The sequence below is a fragment of the Phyllobates terribilis genome, unplaced genomic scaffold (genome assembly GCF_046119375.1).
Source record: "Phyllobates terribilis strain yellow unplaced genomic scaffold, ASM4611937v1 Scaffold_11__3_contigs__length_659146591, whole genome shotgun sequence".
Taxonomy (NCBI): Eukaryota; Metazoa; Chordata; class Amphibia; order Anura; family Dendrobatidae; genus Phyllobates; species Phyllobates terribilis.
The window spans coordinates 604038645-604052165 of record NW_027362771.1 but is presented as its reverse complement, the minus strand read 5'-3'; positions in this window follow the sequence as shown (position 1 = coordinate 604052165).

Genomic DNA, 13521 nt, shown 5'->3' with positions numbered 1-13521 from the left:
AGGCCCCCCCCTTTTTTAGGCCAGACAGAAATTTAGCAAGGATGAGAGGGGCATGGATGTTCTCCCGGGGTTCCCACGTTCTCTCTTCAGGACCAAACCCCTTCCAGTCTACTAGAAAAAAGGTCTTCCCTCTTACCCTTTTGGTGGCCAGAATGTTCTCTACCTCAAATTCGTTTTCAGCGGAAACCGGAGCAGGAGGCGTACCTGTAGACTTGGAAAAAGAGTTAAGTACCACAGGTTTGAGGAGAGATACATGGAAGGAGTTAGGGATCCGCAAGTTGGCCGGGAGTTTCAATTTATAGGCCACCGGGTTGATCTGACTGATGACCTCCAGAGGACCGATGAACCGAGGCCCTAACTTATAGGAAGGAATCTTGAGCTGGACATACTTGGATGAGAGCCAGACCTTATCCCCTGGATGGAATTGAGGAGGATCCAGACGTTTTTTGTCAGCATGTCTTTTCATACGCTCGGATGACAGAAGGAGTGCGGACCGGGTACTCTCCCATATGGAGGAAAATTTGTTAACAAGAGATTCCGCAGCCGGATTGTCCACCGAGGTGGAGACGGGAAACGGGATCCGAGGATGCTGACCGAAGACTACAAAAAACGGGGATTTGGAGGAAGATTCGCTCTCGTGATTGTTGTACGAGAATTCGGCCCATGGCAGGAGATCCACCCAGTCAGAATGGTGGGCATTAACGAAGTGCCGGAGGTAACTGGTCAGGATCTGATTGATCCGCTCCACTTGACCATTAGACTGTGGGTGGTAAGCGGAGGAGAAGTCCAGGGTGACGTCTAGCAATTTACAAGTGGCTCTCCAGAAACGAGAAGTGAACTGTACCCCACGATCCGACATGACGTGACGGGGCAGGCCATTAAGACGGAAGATGTGGCGGATAAAGTCTTTAGCCAGCTCGGGTGCAGACGGGAGGCCTGGCAGGGGAATGAAGTGAGCCATCTTGGAAAAGCGGTCAGCGACCACCCAAATGACCGTACAACCGGCAGAGACGGGAAGATCAGTTATGAAGTCCATCGCTATATGCTGCCAGGGGGCAGCAGGTACTGGCAGAGGAAGGAGGTGACCGGCTGGCAGGTGTCTCGGAACTTTGTTGCGGGCGCAGGACACACAGGCAGAAACAAAGTCTATTACATCCTTGTGCAGGTTAGGCCACCAGTAGTGCCGGGTAATAAGCTGGAGGGTCTTTTTCTGACCGGCGTGGCTAGCTAGTTTAGACGAATGACCCCAGTGTAGGATCTTCTCCCGATCAGGTACCGATACGAATGTCTTACCGGGAGGTAGACGATCTAGACTCACGGGAGCCACCTGCATTACTCTGGCGGGATCGATGATATGTTTAGGTTCTTCCTCGAGGTCAGATACCAGAAAGTATCGGGACAAGGCGTCCGCTTTGATGTTCTTGTCAGCCGGGCGAAAATGTAGAACAAAATCAAAGCGAGCAAAAAACAAGGACCACCGGGCTTGGCGCGGGTTAAGTCTCTGGGCATGCTGGAGATAAGCCAAGTTCTTGTGGTCAGTGTAAATTATTACCGGATGAAGAGCCCCCTCGAGTAGGTAACGCCACTCCTCCAATGCCAGCTTGATGGCCAATAACTCTCGGTCTCCTATGGAATAATTGCGCTCAGAAGAGGAGAAGAGTTTGGAGAAGAAGCCGCAAGTTACCATCCTCCCGGAAGATGATTTTTGAGTAAGTACAGCTCCGGCTCCAGAGGAGGAGGCGTCAACCTCCAGGAAGAACTGCTTGTTGCCGTCCGGACGATGCAGCACTGGGGCGGAAGAGAAGGCCTGTTTTAAGGAAAGAAAGGCCTCCTCTGCTTCGGACGGCCACTCCTTGGGATTAGTACCCTTACGGGTGAGCGCGGAAATTGGGGCAGTCCGGGAAGAGAAGTGTGGTAAGAAGAGGCGGTAGTAGTTGGCGAAGCCCAGGAACCGCTGAATGGCCTTCAACCCCTCCGGTCGGGGCCATTTCTCGATGGCAGACAGTTTCTCTGGATCCATTCGTAGGCCGGTCTGAGAAATAATGTAGCCCAAAAACGGAAACGAGGTCTGCTCAAAGAGGCACTTCTCATATTTAGCGAAGAGGTGATTCTGCCTGAGCCTGAGCAGGACCTGACGAACGTCCCTCCGGTGAGTTTGGAGATCCGGAGAGAAGACGAAGATGTCGTCCAGGTACACCACAACGCAGGAGTAGAGAAGGTCCCGGAAGATGTCATTGACCAACTCTTGAAAGACGGCAGGAGCGTTACAGAGACCAAAGGGCATTACCAGATATTCATAGTGGCCGTCCCGGGTGTTGAATGCAGTCTTCCATTCATCCCCTTGACGGATACGGACCAGGTTGTACACCCCACGGAGGTCCAGTTTGGTGAAGACTCTAGCCCCCCTCAGGCGATCAAATAATTCTGGAATGAGCGGAAGGGGGTACTTATTCTTCACCGTGATCTGGTTAAGGCCTCTATAGTCTATACAGGGACGGAGAGAGCCATCCTTCTTTTTTACGAAGAAGAAGCCTGCTCCCGCCGGGGAGGTAGATTTCCGGATGAATCCCCTGGCCAAATTCTCCTCAATATATTCGGACATCGACCGGGTCTCAGCAGCGGACAATGGGTAAATACGCCCACGGGGAGGAGTAGTACCGGGTAACAGGTCGATAGGACAGTCGTATGGTCTATGAGGGGGTAATGTCTCTGCCTCCTTTTTATTAAAGACATCAGCAAATGACCAATAGGGAATCGGAAGTCCAGGTAGATTAGTTGGGGTAGGAGAAGGACGGACGGGATGAACAGGAACCAAACAAGTCTTATGACAGTCCTGTCCCCAGCGAAGGACTTCTCCGGTCTGCCAGTCAAGCACGGGTGCATGTCTCTGGAGCCAAGGTAGACCTAGTAAGAGGGCGTGAGAGAGTCCAGGCAGAACATGAAAAGAGATGCTCTCAGAATGCAGCATTCCCACCTGCAGAGTTATGGACTCGGTGATGAGTTGGATGGGACGTGGTAAGAGGCCCCCATCCACAGCAGCGACAGATAATGGTACAGCCAGAGGTTTGGTGGGAATGCGGTATTTTTCTACCAGGGACTGTGAAATAAGATTCCCGGCCGCTCCAGAGTCAAGTTGGGCTAGTTCGAAATAACGATTCTCCCCGCAGATAATAGAGACTGACAGTAGCAGAGATGGAGAGGATTTATTCTTGTCTAGATCGACCTCTCTGAGCGAACCTAGACACAGGCGTTTTCCGACCTCTCCGGGCAGGTACGGATCCGGTGCTCCTTACTGCCACAGTAGAAGCAGCTCCCTTCGGCACGGCGTAAGTCCTGACGGGTTTTGACCATCTTGGTCTGGTCGACCTGCATAGGCTCAGGAGTAGAGATGAGCGTTGTTCTACTCGAACTGTTCGCCAATCTCAAATTCGAGCTGTTTTGGGCGGTGTTCGAGCCGTTCGGCGAACACGAACAATTTGAGAAAAATTCGGCTGTTCGAGGTTATGTTCGATAACTGTTCGTGCACCAAAATCATAACTGGATTTTTTCTCAGTAATGATGAAAATTAATGTTAATACGCAGTTTGAGTGTACAGCGGGGTGGGGGGAGGGGCAGGGGATGGATCTCTGCAGGAACAATGAAGATCTCCATTTTTTTTTTCTCTTTCCCGCATTTACAGTGGGGAGGTGCAATCTGTCAGCCTATCAGCAGCGCACACACGGAGCGAAGTGCTTTTTTTCACACAAGCAAGGGCATGTGTCATTGGCAGTGTAAGTCACATGTCCTTGCCCTATAAGACCAAGCCATTTTCCCCGTCGCCACCATTTTCTCACTGCTGCAGCTGCGTGTTAGACGGCACCGCTGTTGCTGTGTGCGCTATACCTTGTTAATTTCAAGCCAATTTTCGCACAAATCTACAGATAGCTTGGGAGTAGGGAATAGTTGTGATTGCAGTCCTTTTAAGGACTAGGTTACAGCATTTCCTACGACTTTTATCAGGCAGGTCTGTGCTCTTAAATAGATAGGTTGTGGGAGTAAAGACTAATTGTAATTGGAGTCCTTTTCAGGACTAGGTTACATCAGTTCCTATCAGTTTTTGCCAGGCAGGTCTGTGCCAGTGCTGTGCAAGTTTTTTTCACAGCATTTGGCTGAATCTAGCAAAGCTAATCCTTTTTGGCCTATTGCAGAATGTGTTAGTCAGTGGAGTAGCCTATCTGTGTTGCAAGATATACCACCTGTGTATAGAATACCAATTTTTTTACTGCACCTAGTGAAGTAAAATCTTTTGGGCATAGCATCATTCTATTAGTCCATCTATACAGACCTCCATCAGGTTGCAAACTGAATATATTTTTTTCTGCATCTACCTCTGAAAAAATATTGGGCTTCTAGCTGTGTGTGGGACTTGTTGTATTAGTCCATCTATACTGACCTCCATCAGGTTGCAAACTGAATATATTTTTTTCTACATCTACCTCTGAAAAAATATTGGGCTTCTAGCTGTGTGTGGGACTTGTTGTATTAGTCCATCTATACTGACCTCCATCAGGTTGCAAACTGCATATATTTTTTTCTTCATCTACCTCTGAAAAAATATTGGGCTTCTAGCTGTGTGTGGGACTTGTTGTATTAGTCCATCTATACTGACCTCCATCAGGTTGCAAACTGAATATATTTTTTTCTGCATCTACCTCTGAAAAAATATTGGGCTTCTAGCTGTGTTTGGGACTTGTTCTATTAATCCATCTATACAGACCTCCATCAGGTTGCAAACTGAATATATTTTTTTCTGCATCTACCTCTGAAAAAATATTGGGCTTCTAGCTGTGTGTGGGACTTGATGTATTAGTCCATCTATACTGACCTCCATCAGGTTGCAAACTGCATATATTTTTTTCTTCATCTACCTCTGAAAAGATATTGGGCTTCTAGCTGTGTGTGGGACTTGTTGTATTAGTCCATCTATACTGACCTCCATCAGGTTGCAAACTGAATATATTTTTTTCTGCATCTACCTCTGAAAAAATATTGGGCTTCTAGCTGTGTGTGGGACTTGTTGTATTAGTCCATCTATACTGACCTCCATCAGGTTGCAAACTGAATATATTTTTTTCTACATCTACCTTTGAAAAAATATTGGGCTTCTAGCTGTGTGTGGGACTTGTTGTATTAGTCCATCTATACTGACCTCCATCAGGTAGCAAACTGAATATATTTTTTTCTGCATCTACCTCTGAAAAAATATTGGGCTTCTAGCTGTGTGTGGGACTTGTTGTATTAGTCCTTCTATACTGACCTCCATCAGGTTGCAAACTGAATATATTTTTTTCTACATCTACCTTTGAAAAAATATTGGGCTTCTAGCTGTGTGTGGGACTTGTTGTATTAGTCCATCTATACTGACCTCCATCAGGTTGCAAACTGAATATATTTTTTTCTACATCTACCTCTGAAAAAATATTGGGCTTCTAGCTGTGTGTGGGACTTGTTGTATTAGTCCATCTATACAGACCTCCATCAGGTTGCAAACTGAATATATTTTTTTCTGCATCTACCTCTGAAAAGATATTGGGCTTCTAGCTGTGTGTGGGACTTGTTGTATTAGTCCATCTATACTGACCTCCATCAGGTTGCAAACTGAATATATTTTTTTCTGCATCTACCTCTGAAAAGATATTGGGCTTCTAGCTGTGTGTGGGACTTGTTGTATTAGTCCATCTATACTGACCTCCATCAGGTTGCAAACTGAATATATTTTTTTCTGCATCTACCTCTGAAAAAATATTGGGCTTCTAGCTGTGTGTGGGACTTGTTCTATTAATCCATCTATACAGACCTCCATCAGGTTGCAAACTGAATATATTTTTTTCTGCATCTACCTTTGAAAAAATATTGGGCTTCTAGCTGTGTGTGGGACTTGTTGTATTAGTCCATCTATACTGACCTCCATCAGGTTGCAAACTGAATATATTTTTTTCTGCATCTCCTCTGAAAAAATATTGGGCTTCTAGCTGTGTGTGGGACTTGTTCTATTAATCCATCTATACTGACCTCTTTCAGGTTGCAAACTGAATATATTTTTTTCTGCATCTACCTCTGAAAAAATATTGGGCTTCTAGCTGTGTGTGGGACTTGTTGTATTAGTCCATCTATACAGACCTCCATCAGGTTGCAAACTGAATATATTTTTTTCTGCATCTACCTCTGAAAAAATATTTGGCCTACTAGCAGTGTGTGGGACTTTCTCTATTAGTCCATCTATACTGACCTCCATCAGGTTGCAAATTAAAAATAATTTTTATCTGCATCTAGCTCTGAAAAAATATTTGGCCTTCTAGCAGTGTGTGGGACTTTCTCTATTAGTCCATCTATACTGACCTCCATCAGGTTGCAAATTAAAAATAATTTTTATCTGCATCTACCTCTGAAAAAATATTTGGCCTTCTAGCTGTGTGTGGGACTTGTTGTATTAGTCCATCTATACTGACCTCCATTAGGTTGCAAATTGAATATAATTTTTTTCTGCATCTAACCCAGCCAATAGTTTTGGCCTAATACCACAGTTTGGCCACTCAGCTCTGCTCGGTTCCCATCCATTGTTTTTTTGTGCAAACAACTCCAGAGTTGTGAATTAGTTAACTACCAAAATGAGTGGAAAAAGGCCTGCTGCTGGTGGAAAGGGGAATAGGCGTGTTGGGAAGGGGAAAAAAGGTTGTGTCCGTGGGGTAGGTGTTAAAGCAACAGTAACATCTGCAGAAGAAAGACCATCTTCCAGCCAAACTAAAATGTCTACTTCTTTTAGAGGACAATGTGATAAGATCCCTTTCTTACGGCCACGCCAATCGCTACAAATTCCAGATGAGGCACAAAAACAGCAGGTGCTTCAACGGATATCAAGTGCTCCTTTAAGTGGGCTCTCCTCCACATCAACTTCAACATCACAAATACTCCAGTCCTCAAAGGTGTCACCCCAATCGCACTTGCTTCCTCACAGCTCCCAAATCTCCAGCTGCCCGTCTGAGTATGAGGTAGAACAGATGGTTGAGTCTGCAGAGCTGTTTACTCATACTATAGCCTGGGAATCAGAGGTCGACTCCAGCGCTTCTGTGAATCCAGACGAGGAAATGATCTGCACTGATGCCCAGAATCATTATGAGTCGGATCCAGGACCAGACGCAGAAGGTTCTGACCATAATGTAGACCCTCATTCCCAAACTGTAACTCCTATTGGTGGAGACAATGAGGAAGACGATGATAAGACTCAAATACATGATTGGAGCGACAACTTTAGTTTTTTGTCAGGGCAGGAACAGGTTGGCTCTGAGGACGACGGGTGTGATAACGCACAGGGTGATGATGATGAGGTTGGAGATCCCACTTACTGTTAACCCACAGTCAGCCAAGAGATGAGGTCAGCAGAGGAGGTGGAGGAAGATGCTAGTGACGACGAGGTCAGGTTGCGCCTTCCTGGACAGAGACATAGTACTGGAAGCACGTCAACAACTGCATCCTCAAACACAACTCTGCCTCTCACCACAAGTCGTGGTGGCTCTTCAGGTCGCATGGGTGCTACGCCTTGCATAGCCTGGGCATTTTTTCAGATCGATAAAGATGACCCAACTCGTGTTATCTGTAACATTTGTCAGCAAAAGCTAAGTAGAGGCCAAAAAATACATAGTTTGAGTACTTCATGCATGAACCGGCACATGGACATGAAGCATAAGTTGCAGTGGGAAGCTCAGTGTGCTACAATGCGGCCTAGCCGGCCGGACCAACCACCGTCTGCCATATCTTGTGCATCCGCGGCCTCTTCATCCTCTGTGACTGGGGGGACAGCAGTCACACCTGTTTTGGGGCGCAGACCTGCCACCTCTTTACCCGCAACAGCCAGCGTGATTGGCAGGTCATCATTTTCTTTGGAGGTGGTAACACCAGCTGGTGTTGAGCGCTGTCCGACATCGATAGCACCACCATTGGATCAAGGCAACCTAACATGTCCGCCTGCATCTTCCTCACAGACCGGCAGTTTGCCGGGGACACCCTTATCAACCCCGTCTAAGCACAATAGCCAGCCCTCGGTCCCTCAGATGTGGACAAGTAAAAGACCATTTCCTCCTAGCCATGAGAAAGCTAAGAGGTTGAATTTCACCATCTGCAAGCTCTTGGCTACAGAAATGCTGCCTTTCCGCCTGGTGGACACAGAGGATTTTCGAGACCTTATGTCCGTCGCAGTGCCCCAGTACCAGATGCCCAGTCGGCACTACTTCTCAAAGAAAGGTGTGCCTGCGCTCCACCAGCATGTCGCACACAACATCACCGCTTCTTTGAGAAACTCTGTGTGTGACAGGTTGCATTTCACCACAGACACTTGGACGAGTAGGCATGGACAGGGGCGTTACATGTCGCTGACTGGGCACTGGGTAACTATGGTGACAGCAGGACAAGGGGCTGCTGTCCAAGTCTTGCCGCCCCCACGAGTTGTGCGTCAATCCTCTTTATGTCAAAGTTTCTCCACTGCTGAGGAGTTGTGGTCAGCTCTGGAGAACCAATTTCATGAATGGTTGTCTCCACTAGACCTGAAACCAGGGAAGGCCGTGTGCGACAATGCTGCAAACCTGGGTGCGGCCCTTCGCCGGGGCAATGTCACACACATGCCTTGTATGGCTCACGTGTTGAACCTGGTTGTCCAGCAATTTTTAGCCCACTATCCCAGACTAGATGGCCTTCTGCAGAGGGCACGGTCGCTGTGTGCTCACTTCCGCCGTTCGCATCCCGCAGCTCAGCGACTTACATCTCTACAGAAGTCGTTGGGCCTGCCACTTCACCGGCTAAAATGCGATGTGCCTACCCGGTGGAATTCAACTCTGCACATGTTGCAGCGACTGTGGCAGCACCGACAAGCCCTGGTGCAATACGTTCTGACGTATAGCCTGGGCCAACGAGATCCAGAGGTGGGGCAAATCACGCTGGAGGAGTGGTCTCAGATCAGGGACCTATGCACCCTTCTGCACAGTTTTGAAATGGCGACGAAGATGTTTAGTGCTGACGATGCCATTATCAGCATGACTATTCCGGTGATTTACATGCTGGAGCACATGTTAAACAGAATTCGGAGTCAGGTGGTGGCACAAGAGGAGGTGGAGGAAGTAGAGGAGGAGGAGTTGTATGCGGAAGGGCTAACATCTGCAAGGTCCAGACGGTCGGCAGCACCAAGGCGGCAGGCATGTGAGGGTGGGGGAGATGGTTTTACCAGGGCGCATGGTAGCAGCCAAACTAGTGAGGAAGGTGCAGGAGCCCAGGAAGAAGTGGAGGACGAACTGATGGAAGACTCATCAGATGAGGGAGACCTTGATCACATTTCTGTTGTGCGAGGTTGGGGGGAGAGGACAGAGGAAGGAAGCATGATTGTTACCTCGCCACCAACACAACAGGGACTTGGTGCTCCTGGATGCGCAACACATGACGCGCCCCTGGGCCTGAGTCGCGCAGCGTTGTGCACGTGGGAGCCTACCCGGAGCCGGATCTGATAGGGGTAGTAGTCTCGTGGCGGTGACCCGGTCCGTGCCCAGGGAGTCAAGCTGAGTGGCAGTATTTAGCAGTAGATGTTAGAATGTTCGACTACGCCACCCGTTGAATGCGGTCATGAGACCGCCGCTGCAGGGCAGACCGCTGAGGCCGGTGATACGGTTGTGCAGCGGGGATGGTATAACCCCCAACGGGAGGGGTATGGCCTCAGGTCAGCGGACGTGGATGATGAAACACTCAGAGACGGTGCGGTGTAGTTCAGGGTCTTTACTGGTGGCAAAGGTAGACCCTCCCGGAGTACTGGCTAGCGATCGGGGCCTGGTCAGTCCGTGAGCAGATGGAATCTCCCCTGGCCAGGTGGAGTTGTAGGCCTCCCCAACTAATCGTACTCTTCTGGCTACCTTGCTAGAGGCTGATAAAAGTAGCCCACGTCCCTGAGTGTACCGTGTGGTGCTCACCCGTATGGCCGGTGACTCGGGGCCTTCTGGTAGATTCCGCTCCACGACGGCGGTGCTGGTCCCTTGCGTGTGACCGTGCCTTCGGGTTTCTGGGCCAGAGGACCTGAAATCCCCTGCCGGTCGGTTTCTGCTGCTGGGTAAGAATTAGTCCCCACAGCCTCGGACTCCGGGTCCGGTGAGAACTCTTCAATCAGGGCGAGCTCTACAGCTTCCAGCCCCTGATCTCTTTTAGCACAGCTCCCACAGAGCTCCTGATCTTTCTTGTTCCTAAAGCTGCTCCACTCCAGACCAGACTGTGTCTCTGTCTGTGTTCTCTGCTCTTTCTCTCTAACCCTGCCTCAGCCCCAGCTTTATATAGGGGAAGTTCTTCCCCTCCCAGGACTGGGCAGGAGGTGTGGCATGCATGGGATGTCTGACCAGGAAACCTCCCACCTGCTCACAGACGTAATATTGCTATTACTGTGGGAACCAGACCCCTGGGGTGCCACATTCCCCCCTAGTGAAATTTAGTACTCCGGGACTAAACATATTTTTGTAAAACATAACAAGTAAAAAACAGAAACAGTACAATAAAGAAAAACACATTAGGATGGTCACGGCATGTCCGCAACCGGGTGCAGTCTTTGAAGAAAACAAAGGTGTCCATTTCACCAAGAGACCGGGAGCCGTAACCAGGTAGGGGTCTGTCCTACCCCGAGTCCTTAACAGTCTTTAGTCCATTCCTGGGTTACGCTCCAAACATATGTACAAAGGATTCCGGATAATCCCTAAACGACACCTATAAAATAACTAAAAATACACAATTATTTACAGGCAACAATAAACAGGTAAATACAACTAAACAGTCTAAACACTTAGATCCTCCAACGTATGGGCAACTGGCCTCTAGTGGCTCTAGTGGACCTACGGAGCTGACTGACTGGTCCTGAGCTACGGGGTGTAGGAGCTGTCAAAGATAAACTGGGCAGCTGTCTACGGGCTCTTTGGCTCACTAGGGGTACGGCAGGCTCACTATAAGCAGAGGGTTGATCCTCCTGGTCTGCTTGTGTGGGGTCTTCTGCCTCCTGGACCGGCTGCTCTTCCAGCTCTACCTGTTTCTCCGTAGGTACTTGAGATGCTGGTTGGAGGAAGGTGAGGACGGGTACCACAACAGCGCCATTGACTTGAGTCCAAGACCGACGGAAGTCTCCGAGCACAGTACTGACCATATCTTCCCTTTCCTCTGCGGGTCGAGGGTCTTCTTGCTCTTCTTCAGGGTTCCGTAGCTGTTCGGGACACTTCTTCAGGTGATCTCGGGATACAATGGCTGTGGTTTCTCCTCCATCCTTACTGATTATGCAGACTTTCGGGTTCTCATGGCTTGAGGGCAGTACGGTGTACGGGTCCTTCTCCCACTGGTCGTCCAACTTGTGGAGGCGTCTCTTCCTCTTCAAGACCTGCTCTCCAGGTACCAGGGGAACAGCGGGAGCATACTGGTTGTAAGTCTTCTCCTGTCTTTCTCTAGCTTGACAGAGACTTCGCTCCACGCTCTCCTGTACTTTCCGGTACTGCTGCTGCCTTTCTGTGTCCCAGTCTGCTTCTGGTGAAGTGTCCTCGGGTGTCAGGACTCCCATCTCCAGATCAACAGGAAGCTTACCAGGTCTTGCTCTCATTAGGTAAGCCGGGGTACAGTTGGTAGAACCTACCGGGATGTGGTTGTATAGGTCCACCAGATCAGGCAGTTTCTCAGGCCACAGATTGCGTTCTTCCAGGGGCAATGTTTTCAGAAGGTCTATCACCACCTGGTTCATTTTCTCACAGAGTCCATTGGTTTGCGGATGATAGGGTGTTGTTCTTATCTTCCGGCAGCCATACAGAGTACAGAACTCCTGGAAGACTTCCGCTTCAAAGGCAGGTCCCTGGTCCGTCAGCACCTGCTCCGGGTATCCGTGTGGACGGCAGAAGTGCTGCTGGAAGGCTCTAGCTGCTGTTTGAGCCGTTAAGTCTTTGACCGGGACCACCACCAGGAACCGGGAGTAATGATCTACGATTGTGAGGGCGTAGACATACCCAGATCTGCTTGGAGCCAGTTTCACATGGTCCAGGGCTACCAGTTCCAGTGGCTGTCGGGTGATGATGGGCTGCAAGGGAGTCTTCTGGCTGGCACGGTCCTTCCTTCTTAGGTGGCACGGTCCACAGTCTCTGCACCACCTCTCGATGGTTCCTCTCATGCCTACCCAGTGGATCCGCCCGCGAAGCAGGAACTCCAGCTTCTTCCATCCGAAGTGCCCAGCTCCGTCGTGGTATGCCTCCAGTACCATAGCCACGTCTCTTCTTGGCACCACTACTTGCCAGATCAGTTCATGCGTCCGGGAGTTAACCATTCTGCGGCACAACTTCCCCTTGTAAAGGAACAGTCGACTCTTCTCAGCCCACAGTTGCTTGGTCTCCTCCGGAGCGTCTGGGTCAAGGCGGGCATCTGGCTGAGTCAGCATCTCCTTCACCAGTCGGACGGCGGGGTCACTGTCTTGCGTTTCCGCCCAGTTGTAATGAGGTAAGGGGTTGAACGTAGCGGATTGCTTACCCCTTACACGGTGGGAATACTGGATAGTCCCATGACGGTGGAACGCGGGGAGTTCAACTTCTTCCAATTCCTCTGGATCTTCCCCTACGTCCGGTAGGTTTGGCATTCTGGACAAGGCATCCGCGTTGGTATTGGAGCGTCCTGCCCGGTACTTGATCGTGAACTCATAGTTGGACAGGCGGGCCATCCATCTCTGCTCCAGGGCACCAAGTCTTGCCGTATCCAGGTGTGTCAACGGGTTGTTATCCGTGTACACGGTGAACCGGGAAGAGGCGAGGTAGTGCTTAAAGCGTTCGGTGACTGCCCACACCACTGCCAGGAATTCTAGCTTGAATGAGCTGTAATTCTCAGGGTTTCTTTCGGTGGGTCGCAGTTTTCGGCTGGCGTAAGCAATTACCCGTTCTTTCCCCTGCTGGATCTGGGACAGTACGGCTCCTAGCCCGATGTTACTTGCGTCGGTGTAGAGGATAAAGGGCTGGCTGTAATCCGGGTACGCCAGGATTTCATCCCCCGTGAGGGCCATCTTCAGCTGGCGGAAGGACTCTTCTTCCAGCTTCTCCCATCTGAAGGGCGGCTTCTGGTTCTTGGCCTTCCTGGACTGGCCTATCAGGAGGTCCTGCATAGGAGCTGCCTTTTTGGTGAAACCGGAAATGAACCTTTGGTAGTAGCCTACCAACCCGAGGAACTGCCGCACTTCCTTTACGCTGGAGGGGCTTGGCCATTCCTTAATTGCGGTGATCTTATCAGGGTCGGGAGCCACTCCGTCAGCACTCACCACGTGTCCCAGGTACTGCACCTTTGGTTTCAGGAGGTGACACTTGGAGGGTTTCACCTTTAGGCCGTAGTTTGCCAGGGCTTCGAACACTTCTGCCAGGTGTTTCAGGTGGTCCTCGTAGGTCTTGGAGTAGACGATGACATCGTCCAGGTATAACAGGACCGTCTCGAAGTTTCGGTGTCCCAGACAGCATTCCATCA